Source organism: Vicia villosa, linkage group LG5 (assembly GCF_029867415.1).
Source record: "Vicia villosa cultivar HV-30 ecotype Madison, WI linkage group LG5, Vvil1.0, whole genome shotgun sequence".
NCBI classification, from domain to species: Eukaryota; Viridiplantae; Streptophyta; class Magnoliopsida; order Fabales; family Fabaceae; genus Vicia; species Vicia villosa.
Window position 1 is genome coordinate 47,839,151 of NC_081184.1, and position 16,188 is coordinate 47,855,338.

The following is a 16,188-nucleotide window of genomic DNA, read 5'->3' on the forward strand; positions in this document are numbered from 1 at the left end:
ATGCATACTATGAGATGGACAAACATTATGAAACCTAAAGATGTTTCAACTATAGCATGCGAGAGAAATAGCAGCAATGTTATGTTGTGTCTATAATGCAGAAGCTTGAACAACTTTATATCTAATGGAAGAGGAATGTTCAAATATTATTTACTAAATCTACATTCTACAATCATAGGACATAAGTCACAAAGTTGATTTATTTGCCAATCAATAACATTATATAGAATATTTCGTAACAGTTACAGGCAATATGCCTATAAATCTATATAAATATGCCAATCCTAAAAAAGGACAACAAATTGTGTAGGATCCATAAGCATTAACCTGTCAATCAAAAGTATAACACTCCATCTCAACATCAAATAACGAAGAGCGCGGACACCATTTTGAATCAGGTTCCTCTCCCAGTCAGCTATATCCCCAAAAGCATGGTCAGGAAGACTCTCAAACGACTCCTTCCATGGAACATTCTTAGCCAGATCATAAGTAGCTCGACGTGTCGCTTTTTTATTCGGTCCGCAAGGTATCTTTGAAGTTAGAATATCACATGCTTCATTTAGTTGTCCAAAAAAATAAGGCCATATTCATTTGTGAAAAAATTAGCACTTGAAGAAAGCTTTAAACTCATCTGTCAAATTGATTTTGATGTAAATTTTCTAATCTTAGCAACATAAGGAAAACTTCGTTAGGAACTACTTTCTTGATTCACAGATAATGTGAAGATTTAAGACTTACATTCATGTCACAAAACCAGAACAAATAAGATATTGCTACTGCTGGAGCTCTTCCAAGTCCTGCAGTACAATGCACATAAACTTAATTCCTTTTCCCTCAGAAATCGCCCATTCCAAAGATGAAACTGCTTTAGGTAGCGCACTTCGCAAAGAGTTTGGATCAAAGTCTACTGCCTAACAATATAAATAAACAAAAATATAAATGATATTTCAATAAAATACAAGTAATCAAAACATTCGTTGTCCCTGCATCCACGTAGCGTCGGTAAACAACAACATTTACTACCATGTAGAAAACAAAGAGTGTTCCAATTGACACAAGGTTGATAAGAACATCAAGATCAGTGAAAAGTGCAATTGCTGATGTGAATATCCCTGAAAGAGAAAAATGTTACCATCATAAAAAAGCACAATAATGCAACCACTAATAACAGTAGAATGTGAAAGGTCAAAAAAATAATGAAGTTGTAGAACAATAGAAGCATAAAATAGCATGCCTTCAATACACACAACAGTAGCCTACTTATCAAGTCGAAAAACTCACCAATACCATGCTTAGCCATAAGTAGTAATCCTTTTGAAGCAGCACCTCGAATCACGCAAACACCGCCAAAGCCGATCATAGACTTCAAAGCCCAAGCCCTTCACTATATTTCCATCCATTACCACCACTGTTCTATTTTAATCCCGCGTGTCATTAATGCTCAATAAGGAGTGAGAGCAATCTTATCCTACCGAGCAATCTATCTCGCCCTCGAATCGAATGGCATATCCATTTATCTAATGAACTGTTCTTCATGAACTTGTAAACTAAAAGGCTGCAAAACAAACACTTAAGCCAATTAAAGCGGAAAATGGATCCTCTCCTATTTTTTCTCTTCAGGTTCCATCCAGCTCCAAATCCAATGGCTGAAAAGCATGAAAAGCATGAAAAGAATAAAAATGTAAAAGACAGTTTGGCATAAAATATGATCTAAAGGATTGTAACTAGTGCAATCAACCCACTAACAGTTTCAGTACCATGACACCATCTTTTGCAAACTAAGACATTTCACTAATCAAACTAACATTCAACCCCAAATCCCATCAACAGTTTCAATACTAACATTTAACAGTTTAGACTAACTATTCTTGGCATCAAGATAATATTGACACGGTGTTGGAAATCATGGATCCGGGAGTGTCGGACCACGCCCTCCTTTGTCTGCATAATCAGGATCGGAATAGTAAACCGCAATATTTCTTTAAATTTCCTAACAATGTTGTAAATGCTGATGGCTATTTAAACTTGAACATACACATATCACAACACCGTATAACCATACCCCGATTCAAAAGGTATCGTGATACAAGTTTTATCTCGTCACGATAGTTCAAGCAAAAGAATAAACTTCATACCAACTTGGCGACAACAAACAAAAGGTTCAACAGTCACACAAGCCACAACTTCAGGCCATCGGTACCGAGCAGTCGCGCACTCAACACTGAATCAAGCCGCTAACAGATCACAGATGACTCATCACCTGCCCTCTTGACATACCTGCATCACAACACAAATTCGTTCAGCAAAACTGAAACAATTAAACCAACGCTCATGAGAATCAAAACCAGTGCAAAAAGTCAAGATTACTTATTTCAGCGTTTCCTAATATTACCTCAATTGCATCCCGTAAAGGCCCCCAACATTCAATTTTGTTGTATATTTTTGAGCTAGAATGGAAATACACTCAAACGATAGAATCCAGCAACTCTGGATGCTCATGGAAAAGAACAGAATCTGTGCATTGAATTGCTTTGAGTACATGGCATGCTCAAGACAATAATCCAACCATGTGTCATAATAAATTTAGGCATAGGACTACCATAAAAACACCGAAAAACTGAGAGACTCATCGTTGCAAGAATATGAGAACAAAACATGCCAATAATTTTAAACAATGATTTAGATATGCTCTTCATGAAAGAAAGCCTTCTTGAGAATTTAATACTAATCCAGTAATCTCCAACTGGAGAACCAATTTACACATATATCAGTTATAGTATATCACGAGTTCACTAATCAGGGACCCATATGCAATTTTTCGATGAAGTTGCAATGTAGAATACTACCTCCGGAGTCAAATATAAACAATTTCTAGTTCTAGTCGAGAGGGAGAACATGTTAGAACATATGATTAATTTTTGCTTATATTTGAGCCAGAGGGAGAACATGTTAGCACAGTCTTAGTTCTAGTTCTCAGATTATTTCGATTTTGATAGGAATTGGATGCATTAAAGGGATAACATAAAGTAAATGCAAACATATCAAAGGCATTTCCTTGGAGAAAATGTGATATCTAAGGACTATAATTATATATAACATGTTATGCTACAACCACTCTTATCTTGAAGGTCCCTGACAGAACTGCATGCATTATAGTACTTCACTTTAGAAGTCACTGTCTCCAACTTTGGTCTTCTCGCCATTCTCAAGAAGCTTCTCAACTGTCAGACATAATGAAATCAACATTGAAGTTTCAGGAAATGAAATGCAGTGTGAATATGTAATAGGGTGATTAATCCAATACTGTATATATCATGTTTGTTCAAAGAATAGATTGTTACACCATTGAAAATCATTTAATGAATAATCAATATTACGATATTGTTAAATATTACACAATAGAATATATAGCCTGAAGTTTGTTTATTAAGTGTAACTGAACTAACCTTCTTTTTCGTCATCGGCGTTGCAAGAATCATCATGGTTGGTGGTTCCTTCAAGCCATTCTTCTAGTTTCGCTTCTTTATTAGCCTAGAAGTCAACAAACCTTTCTGATAATGACAGCAACTTAATGCTAATCTCACTATCATCAGTCTGTAAGTGTTGAGACCCGTCTTCAACCTGACTCGATAGAGGAAATTCATCCGGTTCAGTAGCTTGTACAGATGAAGTTATACCGTCTGATAAGATGCAGAGATAATAACCGGTCTGGATCATATACTTAGATGTAGGCTGCAGCGAGACATAACATAATAACCCCGGGACACGTGAATAGAAAGAGCGAAGACAAAGTGAAGCCTTGTTAGCAAGTCAAGGTCAACATCTATCCATTTCACCTCTTCAATAATTTCCAAAATATGCTTCGTCCTCTTCTTAAGCTCTATTGATTCAAGAAGATACAGATCAACACTAAAAAATGTGCCCTCGTCAATAGGACAAGTAACCTGTGAAACACATATGCTAAGGTTAACACAGGGATGATTAACATAGATTCTTTGAAAATCTCTTAAAATATACACACACAAACAACTGAGACATAAAATATGGCAGGAGATAAAGACAGACTTACCCTTTCGCTGGTTTTTTCTGCAATTTCATTGATCAGACAAAAATGCCAACATTAATATTAGCTTCATCAGTGAAATTTGAGTCCTAAATATGAGCATCAATACAATCATATAGCACTTTGTAATAGTCCACTATTTAATTTAAAGGGACGCCAGCAAACAGACTAACCGGAAACATTAAGTAAGATATAGACGATTCAAGAATTCATAGGTACACGTTGGCGTCTCTCTTTGCTATATCTCAATTGTGCTGGATCAAATCCTCCTTCCTCAGCTTCATAGACGGCCCAGGATGGTGTGGCAGCCATATAATCTTTGCTATGAAATGACAGAAAGAATACATGTGAGCCAAAGTTAATCACAATCCTTAAAAATACTATATACTGGTTCACAAACTACTGCCTCAGGATGATGATTGAGTTTATAAAGATGAAGAAGACGAGTGAAGAGAATAACTAAAAAAGTACATAAAAATACTGCAGTGAGGGCATGTAAATTAGCTGGATGCCTAACCTGTTGTTTTGCATATTCTTCTGCAATTTCTCTAGCCCGTGAAACACGGCAACTGCTTTGTTTAGCGCATTTGCTTGTTGAAAGCAAGACCAAATAAAATTTCAGCAGCACATATCAATAACAATAATCTGTGAATTAGAGGAAAATTAGCCATTGAAATTAAAAGGGACAACGTATTCACCCCCAAATATACATAAAAATATACAACCTTCCATTTGTGATGCACTCAAACAGAAACCTTCCACAGCTCTTTGGGATCGTTGATGTCGTAGAGTTTCGCCACCGGTCTGGCCATAATTTCGTAGCAGTTGGCACATCCAGGGAAGTTTGAGGGTTGGGAAATGAAAGAAGAATACGTTAAACATGTTATAAATAGCAACAACATGTATGTCACCACCCTGGAAAAAACATTAAAATCAAACATACAACAAACCAAAAACAATATATGAAAAAACAACCAAACAATTCACTTCATTACCGATACATCAACAAAAATCATCTCAAAATGCTCCCTCTTGTTCGAAACAACTTTCCATAAGTTCTTTGCTGTCATTGATGTCACATATTTTTGCTAATGGTCTTGCCATATTGAACACTGGTATGATACTGCAGAAAAGTGTAGCCAACCAATACTATAAATAACAAAACCATGTAGGAGTTACAAACTCTTCATTCCACTCTTCATTACATAACCATAACCGATGCTGAAGCTGAATGGAAAGAAGCATATAAAGTCCTCATTAAGTTCTGCTTGTAACACATAATAATGGAGCATAGAAGCTGCATGGACAAACCGAACTTAATGCCAATTATATGAGACATCAATTGTGGAATATGGAACAACATACCTTCATTAATCATCAAAATTACACATGGCGCATCAAGAAGAAACAAATTCTGCTCTAAGACTAAGCCACTTGGCAGCACCACATAGAAAGTTCAAAAAGATAGAACTTTCTTATATTATAGATTAGAACCTAATTATTTATGAAATTAACAAAATTCCAAGTTAATTATCCTAAGTCTAAACAATTATTAAATTAAACTAAATCTAATCTAACCTAATTAAATCTTGAATTGAAAATTAGTCTTAATTATAAAAAAAAAAAAACTAATTGATTCCTAAAAGGTTAATTAAAATTGATCTTAAAAAAAAGAAATTAAATAAAATTAAGCTAAAATTTATTATTATTATTTTTTGTGATTTTAAAAAAAACTACTTAATTAAAGTTATGAAAAATAATTGGTGACAAAAGACTAATCCTAATTTTTATTAGGTTAGTTGGTTAATTGGGAGTTGTTAATTGTTAGTCAATAGGTGGAAAACAAACAGCAAAACAAACAAACAAACCGAAAAAAAACACAAACAGAAAAAAAGGAAGAGAAGATGATACTGGGCGTGGATCCTGTGTGGCTGGACTATGGAGCTCCATGGTGGACTTCATCTTGTGGCGTCAGATCCTTGTTAACGGAGATCCCGTGGAGGAGAATGAAGGTGCAACGTAGGCTTTGCATGGTTGTATGCATTGGATTCGTTGGAAGGGTATAACATGTATTTTATGAAAAAATATAATGTCTTGCCTGGGGTTCGAACCCCTGCCTTCTCGAATGCCAAGGATTCTAGTTACCATGTGTGCTGCAAATTGTTAGTCATCTATACGATACCTGAAATATATTATAATCAAAATAACAAGCTTAATGGGCTAAGTCAAACAAAAGACTGTTGTGGGCCCCAGCGTTGCCATACGCAGCCAATGAAAAGAGAGAGAGAGAGAGAGAGAGAGAAAATCCTGCAGAGTTGACTGGCCAATGGGATTTGGAGAGAGTGGTTAGAACTTTGACCAGCCAATAATAATGCATGAAAACGCCACTCGTTTTGTCTTCTTTGTCCGAGCTACTGTTCATCACCTTCAACATAGGTACCTGCGGATCTTCTTAAAGAAAAAAGAGGTGGAACCTTAGTTTCTTTCACCTCTTTTTTTTTTTCTTTCGTCCCCTTTTTGGCTGCTCTTGATGAGTATATATATGAGAACGTATTAGGGTTTTTGTTTTGGAAAGAATCAATTGCTTGATTGAAGAAAAATTTGTGAGAATATTTGATTGGAAATATGATGCAATCTTTCTATTTTAGATCCATTCTCTTTCCAATCCCTTTCTCCACGAAGTTGGGATGGATTTTTGACTTGATTTGGTCAATGAGACATTCACATGATTTTATTTGGGTTTATTTGGATTTTATTTGATTTAAAAATGAATTTATATGAATAAATTCAAACATAAATAAAATAAAACTATAAAATATAATCCAAATGGTCTTTGGGCCAATTTTGATCTTACAATCACGTGTGTGAGATATAACCCATGGCCCATTACTTAAAAATGTGAATTTTGCCATTTAAGATTTCAAGCATTTCTCAAAAATAGTCCAACTTGCACTAGTCATAACTCTCTCAATATTTATCAAATGGAGATGTTATAGGACTTTTTGGAAATCCCAAGATGTCCTCTACAAGCCACTTTGGAACATATTTTGCGTTCGGAGATTTTATCTTTGTGATAAGGCTCCTGACCAAAAACAGCTTTTGCGAGCTTCTAGAAGGACCTGTAATGTTTTGGCTCATATCTCTTATGCGGAAGCATTTCTTGACCTTGGGCCCAACATCAAAGTTGTAGAGAATCAAATTTCCTTGAGAATGATCTTTCTTTGAGGAATTTCTGAGAAAATATGAGAGAGATATGGCTGGTCAAAGTTCAGTTGACTTTTACCTAGAAACCCTAATTTAGCAACTTTGTTCTTTTGTGGATTTTGATCTTTTCTTGATGATTCATGATCAACCTTTGACAAATGATGAATATAACATTAGAATGTTGATGTTGACAAAAAATCAGGAATTTTGACTGCAATTTTACCGCAGTTGACTTTTAAGTCAAACCAATCAACTATTGATCATTTGAGCAGTTGACTGAGCAATCCTATGAATTAGAGCTTGAAACTTGGCGTGAGGATCCTTTGGGACATGTGCGAAGCCATGAAGTCTATTTGAGGCATCAGAAGTTGATCTCTCCTAGAGAAGATCAAAACCCTAGCTGGAGGGTTGTTGCTTAGGAGAGTGTACACTCAGTCAAGTCTTGAGCTTTTGACATTCAGATGAGCTTGAAAATGAAAATGAGATGGGAAAATTTTGGGGTATGACAGCTTCCCCTGTTCAATCTTCTTATACCTGAGGATGTAGATTGGTTTGTATACCAGCCGAAATCTGAAGGTAGAAGAGGATTGAACACTAGAATACCCAAGAATTTGCCCTTACTGAGACAGGGGCTTTTTGCCGGAGATGGGTTTAAGGATGCCACCCAGGTGTTGGAACATTATGTATGATACGGGCTTAGATATGCCATGTGGATATTGAGATAAAGTTGACTGAGATGGGCTTAAAGATGCCATCTGATCTGGATAAATACGAAAGTCAGGATAAGTCGTACGTTAGACTATATCCGAGCTTGAAGTATTGAGAGGTGTTTGTCGGAGATGGGCTTTAAGATGCCATCTAGTTTCTGATAGTATGGAATTCAGAAGGAGTCAAACACTAGATTGTATCTGAGCTCGGTGTGTTAAGAGAGGTTTGTTGGCCCGATTACACTGAGCGTCGGGATCATTGTTGTGACTCTATTGTCATGATTCCATTATCGAGACTCAATTTTCGTGACTCCATTGTCGTGACTCAATTGTCGTGACTTAATTGTCGTGACTCGATCGCCGTGACTCGATCGTCGTGACTCCATTGTCGTGACTCCATTGTCGTGACTTCATTGTCGTGACTTCATTGTCGTGACGTCATTGTCGTGACTCCATTGTCGTGACTCCATTGTCGTGACACCATTGTCGTGACTTCATTGTCGTGACGCCATTGTCGTGACTCCATTGTCGTGACTCCATTGTCGTGACTCCATTGTCGTGACTTCATTGTCGTCATTTTTGAACGTCGATTTGAATGTCGATCGTCAGCACTGTTCGTAGCAACTGATTCAGATCCTGAATTGTCTCTGATTTATGTCTTGAGTGAGTGTCAAACTGGAATTTGTGTCGGGATGGGCTTAAAGATGCCATCCGGATGTTGATAATATGAGAGTTAGAATTAGTCGTCCATTAGACTATATCCGAAGGAGTGTGTCAGAACGGGTCGTACATTAGACCGTATTTGAAGGTAGAATTTCAGAACGAGTCTTTCGTTAGACCATATCTGGAGGTGAATACCAGAACGAGTCTTTCATTAGACCATATCTTGAGAAGAATATCAGACCGAGTCCTTCGTTGGACCATATCTGAAGGTAGAATATCAGAATGAGTCTTTCGTTAGACCATATCTGAGGAAGAATATCAGAACGAGTCCTTCGTTGGACCATATCTGAAGGTAGAATATCAGAACGAATCTTTCGTTAGACCATATTTGAAGAAGAATATCAGAACGAGTCCTTTGTTGGACCATATCTGATGGTAGAATATCAAAACGAGTCTTTCGTTAGACCATATCTGAAGAAGAATATCAGAACGAGTCATTCGTTAGACCATATCTGAAGGAGGGTGTTATGATTCAGTCTGTCTGTCTCTTTCTTTGACCGTGTCAGTACCGTTCGTGGTGACCGATTTAGATCTTTGAAGTATGATCGTGTCCACACCGTTCGTGATGATAGAATTAGATCTTGGAAAGATGATCGTGTCTACACCGTTCGTGATGATAGAATTAGATCTTTAAATGTTGATCGTGTCAGCACTATTCGTAGTAACTGAATTAGATTTTGGGAAGATGATCGTGTCTACACCGTTCATGATGATAGAATTAGATCCTTGTAGGTTGATCGTGTCAGCACCGTTCGTAGTAACTGAATTAGATCTTGGAAAGATGATCGTGTCTACACTGTTCGTGATGATAGAATTAGATCCTTGTAGGTTGATCGTGTCAGCACCGTTCGTAGTAACTGAATTAGATCTTAGAAAGATGATCGTGTCTACACTGTTCATGATGATAGAATTAGATCTTTGAGAGTTGACCATGTCAGTACCGTTCATAGTAACTGAATTAGATCTTTGAAGATTGGAGATTTTGTTTATCTATTTGTACATGTATTCTGAAAAAGGTAAAGTTAATCTTTATGCAATGTCATGATGCATGTATTATGTGATAAGTTTCTCAAAATAAATGAGAAACTTGTATGTATGAGTTTATCATGAGACACTGTTTGCAATGTATGGATATGTATGTGATATATGATGTATGAACACGGCTTATGCCGTTTGGAGTGTATTCATGATTCCTTCTTGATTGAGAAAATAAGTCTCCATATCATTGTGATTTTGATGTCTGATCTTGTCTTGAAGATATACAGCTGGGGATTTATGATTTCTGCTTGGGGATGAGAGCCATTTGAATGATTGATCTTGTTATACCCTGACTGGGGATAAAAGAGATGAATAACCTTGTTTGGATAAGAGAAAAGTGTCGGGGAACCGGCAATGTCGAAGATGTAACCTCTGTTGAGGAACTAAGTATTTGTTGGGAGGAGAACATTTGAAGATATCTTCTTAGTGATTACTCTGTGGGGATATGATCTCGTGAAACCATCACTGTGGGAAGGCATGGATGCTTTGAATATTGCCCCCAGTAGTTATAGTGACTTTCATTCTTGGACTTGTGTTGATTAGAACACATCGATGAGTTATTGAGCGGATTGTCAAACGGGCCTTGCATAGTTTTGCCCTATTTATTAGGGAATTTGAAGAGATTCGCCTGGCGAGGACTTTATGAGATGTGTATTATGGATGACATGCCCCCGGTAATCATAGACTTAGGACAATGCCCCATGTAGATTGGGATGTAGCTTTAGACCCACTTGGATGCATGCCCCTGATTGTTTGGCATTCTTGAGAGATTATCGGAATCTTGACCTGATTGCCCCAGATCGACTAGATCAACTGTGTCATGCCCCATGTATACATAGGAGACGTTGCTTTTGAACTTATTTCGTCTGTCGAGATAACGTTTGGTCATTAATTGTACCATGTGCAAATTCTTCCTAATGCTAACATTTGAAATTATGTAGCAAAATATGTTTAATAATGGATTCATGAGATGCAGTGCATATGTCTGTCTTGATTTTTTGAAAGTATTAAAACAGAAGATGTAAAAAGCGTGATGTTTATAAAACGTGATGTCTGTAAAAGGAGATATCAACTCAGCATTTGTAGTAATCCTTAAGGAGTCGGGATACCTTTTTGGTGACAGTATGTTTTCGAACTAACCATGCTTCAGTTAGGACTTTCAAGGGTTGTAACTTGGCTTGGTTCACGGTTTAAGAAACAAAGGATAATGGCTCAAAAATTTATTTATACCCATCCCAATATTCGTGATGTTCTTCGATCCTATGCTCAGTTAACTCTGCGTTTAAGCCTTAGCAAAGCTTGAAGTTGTAACATTGATATTTGATGATGGTTAAAGTACCGGAGGTTTATTTGGACAAGCAGTCATCCCTTTTTTGTAATCCTTTCTTTTTGTCGAGGATTTTAGTGACCTCTTTTGAAATGTTTTCTTTTGTCGAGGAAAATTTTTTAGCAACCTCCTTTTTAACTTTGATTTTGTTATCCCTAACTTTTTCCTGAACTGTTTATTTTGAGATTACAGTCAGCGGGATGTTTTGATTTTTGATAAGTCTCCTTCATAGGTTTTGACTTAACATTTTTATCTCCTTTTCTTTTTTATGGATATTGACTGCCTGGCTTGATGATTACAGGAACTCATCATTACTTGTGTAAAAACAACTGATATAATTGAGTTAACTGAATAACTACCCTGCCCCAGGTTATGATTAAAGGGTTTCAATTTGTAGCTGAAAGAAAACTCCTACACCTTAGGCTCAAAGGGGTTGACGAGGGATTAACATCCTTATATCTCCACTTTTTAGGAATTGAAACAATGCTTGTACATCGTCAGCATAGTCTGTTCGAAAGCATATTGTATGAGGTTGCGGCATCATTTTCGTCATCCTCCCTCAAAAATCTTACAGCTTAGCAGGAGTTGAGTATCACAAAACATAAACAAAGTAAAGACATAATTTAAAATGAGAGATAGCGAAATAATTTATTCAAGACAAACATATGCAATGCACTGATGATGATTATTAAAACAGATAATGTCTATCATGAGTCAAATGTATAATCAAACAGAAAAGGAACTTGCAAATAAAAGTAGATCTAATGATCCAAAAGTTCGTCCATCTAGACGTCAATCAGTCTTGTCATGACTAGGTATAGGAGCGGTGATCACCACAGGAGTTTTCAGGAGGGTTGAATTTGATTTCTCCGTCATTGATCAGATCTTGAATCTTATTCTTCAATGTCCAACAATTGTTTGTGTAATGTCCAGGACTGTTGGAATGGTACGCGCACCTCGCATTGGGTTTATAGCCAGGAGTGGAGGTGTTAGAATTCTTAGGAGCGTCCCTCAGAGTAATCAATCTGATCTTCAACAGATGTAGTAACTCTTGAGCCGACGACATATTGATCTTGGTGAATTGACTCTGAGGTACATCTGGCTTACATTGTTGTTGTGGTGCCGGTGTAGAGATCAGAAATGCCCCATCAGATTGGTTACGTTCATTACGGCCTTTGCGGTATCAGCCATATGAGGCTCCTCAAGTGAGTTGAAATCAATGATCTTGTCATAAATTAAGTTTTGAATCACATGCTTCAACGGTCTACAATCCTTTACATCATGATCAGGATTGTTCGAATAATAAGCACATCTCGCATTGTAATTGTACCCAGGAATAGGAGTGCCTTCAATTCTTCTTGCCCCTTGGCCAAGTTAAGGATTATCTCTTGGAACCGGTTGTTTTGAGCCTGAAGATTTTTGACTGATTGCTCGAGATCCATCTGTGCTGAATTAAACAGTGAGAGAGAATGGGAAGCCTATTGCGGAAACCTGGTATGCAATGTTTATGAATGTAGATGCAATGTTTTCAAGGATCTTTAGGTAATTTAGTTCGCGACATTTAGAAATTGGTCGGTCACAGCTTTGTCTGAAGAACTCTAACTTTTGTCTTTGAACGTCCTTCTTTGAGAATCAAGCTCACCATATCGATTGGGTCATAGCCTCTGATTCGAGATATCTCTGAATTTGAAGGTACATGGCTAGAGGAAAATAAATCCTCTTGCCCCTTGATAGATACTGAGTCTCTGAATTCGAAGGTATGTGGCCGGAGGAAGATAAATCCTCTTGCCCCTTGATAGGAATTTAATCCTTGATAATTAGCACCTGCAATTGTGCGCCCCAAATTCCTAAGATCCTTGAAAGGGTTAGTTAATATGCTATGTCATGATGTCATGATGTCATGATGTTATGAGAGTGCAATGCATCAGGCAAAATGTAAGATAGTAAGGACAAACAAGTCCTACAACAAAACCTGCAAGGAAATCAAAGGGTTAGCAGCACACACAAGCAAGACACACAAGTGTCCTTAGGTTTAAAAGCTTGCATGAAGTTTGACCAGGTAACTACCCTTCCCAAAGGTACTTCTATGGATAAGAGAGAATTTAGTAATAGGGTTCTACCGGTTACTCAGAATTGTCAGCCCCTCTAAAGCACCCTCGGACATGATGCATTCGCATCATGCAATGATACTTTAAGAAAGAACCTATCTGAGTTGTAGTATCGGGTAGCGACTAGGCCCTCAACATTTGTCAAGAGTAGCCCCCTACTACGTCCTAAAGGCCAAGATGGGTTAAAGGGTAACTAAAGGTCCTTAAGCTCCGGCGCACCCAAAGGTATATACATAGACCTCCCTCATTTGAGCAAGGTGTGTATATATCTATGGAGTCCTAACTTAAGTGTGAACTTCATATTGACTCATCTCCCACATATGTGAAAGAGGTCGCCATGATTATGCCACTCCTATCTTAAGTGTACTTGAATCCGGGTATAGGATTCGTCCTTCATTTAATTCCCAAGCAACCTTTAAGATAAAGCAATCAAAACAAACAATTGAAAACATTTAAGTGATCCTAAACTTTAAGGTAACCCCTCTTTTATTCGAAAGCGTCCCCAGCAGAGTCGCCAGTTCTGTAATACGGTGGGAGAACTGACTTTTTGAAATGTCGCGGTAAGCAAGAGTCGCCACTGACTTTTATTTTATCCAATTGGAAAGGAAAAAAGAACAGGAAAGACCTTTGAAAGATTTTGTGTTCGGGGGGTAGGTTATACAAAGGGAAGGTTTAAAGCACCCTTTGTATCCATGGTTATTCATGGGCTCTTAATTGCTTAGCTCACTTTAAAATGTTTGAAAATGTTTGCAGTGAATAGAAAGAGGTTTTCAATAAGGACTTTAGCTTGTAAATAAGCGTAACCTTTTTGAAATCGTTTTGAAAAGAGGTGTCAAAAGCATTTGAAAGTTTGGTTTGAATGTGAGCAAGCAGTTAAGAGCCACCTACCCTAAGTTTGTCTTTCTTGTTCTTTAAGTCTTTTGTTTGAAAAGGCTATCCATACCATAAGAGGGTAGGAAGTCCTTTCATTGGATGTAGAAGGGTCATCGAGAAAAGTATCGTTTGCCATAAGACTGTCCCTACCATAAAGAGGGCAGGTAGTCTAAGGGAAGGATATAATAGTCATTTAGGCAACATGTAAAGACTCCTTAGCATTCGAAGGGAAAATCATCATTTATCGAGGCAACATCGAGGGACGAGATCATATTTATCGTAGGCAACTCGAAGGGACTATGATCTTTATATCGAGGGACTATGATGATTTTATCGAAGGCAACAGGCTAAGGAGTCCTTACGCTCGAAGGGACTTGACTATTCTGATCGAAAGGCAGCAGTGAGAGGAGTTACCCTAAAGGTGGGTGTGTGCAGCAATCACGTGATTGCATTCGATTATATTTATCTTGTATAAATTATTCTAATTCAATTCAGGGGTTGCACTCCCAAATTACTAACCACGCAGTCAATATCATGCAGAAATTTAAAGTGCGGAAATAAAATCATACGCTATTACAAGGCTTCGGGATGAGGGGTTACACAACCAAAAAAACCGGGGATGCGGGAAGTAAAGAGCAGAACGTAAATCTAAGCTATTACAAAAAACTTTGCAGCCTATACATCGATTTCTAGAATTTAAATGAACAATCAAATGAAATGATAACTAAATAACGGAACTAAAAAACAAGCATGCGACATTCACTGGAATTTTGAGAGGGTTAGTAAAAGATTTTAGGTTTGTAATTAATTAGAACCTAATTATTTCTTAAATTAACAAAATTCCAAGTTAATTATCTTAAGTCTAAACAATTATTAAATTAAATTAAATCTAATCTAACCTAATTAAATCTTGAATTGAAAATTAGTCTTAATTATAAAAAAAAAAACTAATTGAATCCTAAAAGGTTTATTAAAATTGATCTTAAAAAAAGAAATTAAATAAAATTAAGCTAAAATTTATTATTATTAATTTTTTTGATTTTAAAAAAAACTACTTAATTAAAGTTATGAAAAATAATTGGTGACAAAAGACTAATCCTAATTTTTATTAGGTTAGTTGGTTAATTGGGAGTTGTTAATTGTTAGTCAATAGGTGGAAAACAAACAGCAAAACAAACAAACAAACAAACAGAAAAAAAAACACAAACAGAAAAAAAGGAAGAGAAGATGATACTGGGCGTGGATCCTGTGTGGCTGGACTATGGAGCTCCCTGGTGGACTGCATCTTATGGCGTCAGATCCTTATTAACGGAGATCCCGTGGAGGAGAATGAAGGTGCAGCGTAGGCTTTGCGTGGTTGTATGAGCTGGATTCGTCGGCAGGGTATGACATGTATTTTATTAAAAAATATAGTGTCTTGCCTGGGTTCGAACCCCTGCCTTCTCGAATGCCAAGGATGCTAGTTACCATGTGTGCTGCAAATTGTTAGTCATCTATACGATACCTGAAATATATTATAATCAAAATAACAAGCTTAATGGGCTAAGTCAAACAAAAGTCTGTTGTGGGCCCCAGCGTTGCCATACGCAGCCAATGAAAAGAGAGAGAAAAAATCCTGCAGAGTTGACTGGCCAATGGGATTTGGAGAGAGTGGTTAGAACTTTGACCAGCCAATAATAATGCATGAAAATGCCACTCGTTTTGTCTTCTTTGTCCGAGCTACTGTTCATCACCTTCAACATAGGTACCTGTGGATCTTCTTACGGATTTAGCTGCGGATTTACCTGCAGTTTTTCCATGGAAAATTCTAGATATTCAAACCTCCAAAAATATCACAAATAAATAGACAAGAAGAACCTTGTCCCCCTAATTCAGCCCCTGCGAGTTCAATAGCATGGTCCGTTTGTCCAGAAAATTCTTGTACATGGAGATTCGAAGGTAACATTTCCGGAGCCCTAACAATGGTGAACTAGGGTTCAGGGCTTAAAGCTCACATATAATGATTTGAACCTGTACTAAGTCATCTCAGGAACATGTTAGAAGCATCAGCATATGTTAAAGCGCAACGAAAATAAAAATTCAAAAGCTTCAAATATGGATGACGATGGTGATCATGGTATGATGCATTTCGGACGTGCTCATGAA

General features: G+C 37.1%; 2 long non-coding RNA genes across 4 annotated transcripts; both read right to left on the minus strand.

The window, feature by feature from the left end:
• Positions 1-320: 320 nt before the first annotated feature.
• Positions 321-4,710, minus strand: LOC131606597 (uncharacterized). 3 transcript variants are annotated; one of them, XR_009284911.1, is made up of 8 exons: positions 4,581-4,710; positions 4,237-4,385; positions 4,070-4,086; positions 3,447-3,944; positions 2,393-3,221; positions 1,282-2,277; positions 739-1,112; positions 321-631 (listed from the first exon to the last, which is right to left on the minus strand). It is a non-coding gene; the product is annotated as an uncharacterized LOC131606597 (long non-coding RNA). The 3 variants fall into 3 exon arrangements; XR_009284910.1 differs by having other exon boundaries at positions 739-911; positions 1,024-1,112; positions 4,070-4,385; XR_009284909.1 differs by having other exon boundaries at positions 4,070-4,385.
• An 88-nt stretch (positions 4,711-4,798) lies between these two features.
• LOC131606598 (uncharacterized) lies at positions 4,799-5,551 on the minus strand. Its single transcript, XR_009284912.1, has 3 exons — positions 5,429-5,551; positions 5,059-5,290; positions 4,799-4,978 (listed from the first exon to the last, which is right to left on the minus strand). It is a non-coding gene; the product is annotated as an uncharacterized LOC131606598 (long non-coding RNA).
• Positions 5,552-16,188: the final 10,637 nt, after the last annotated feature.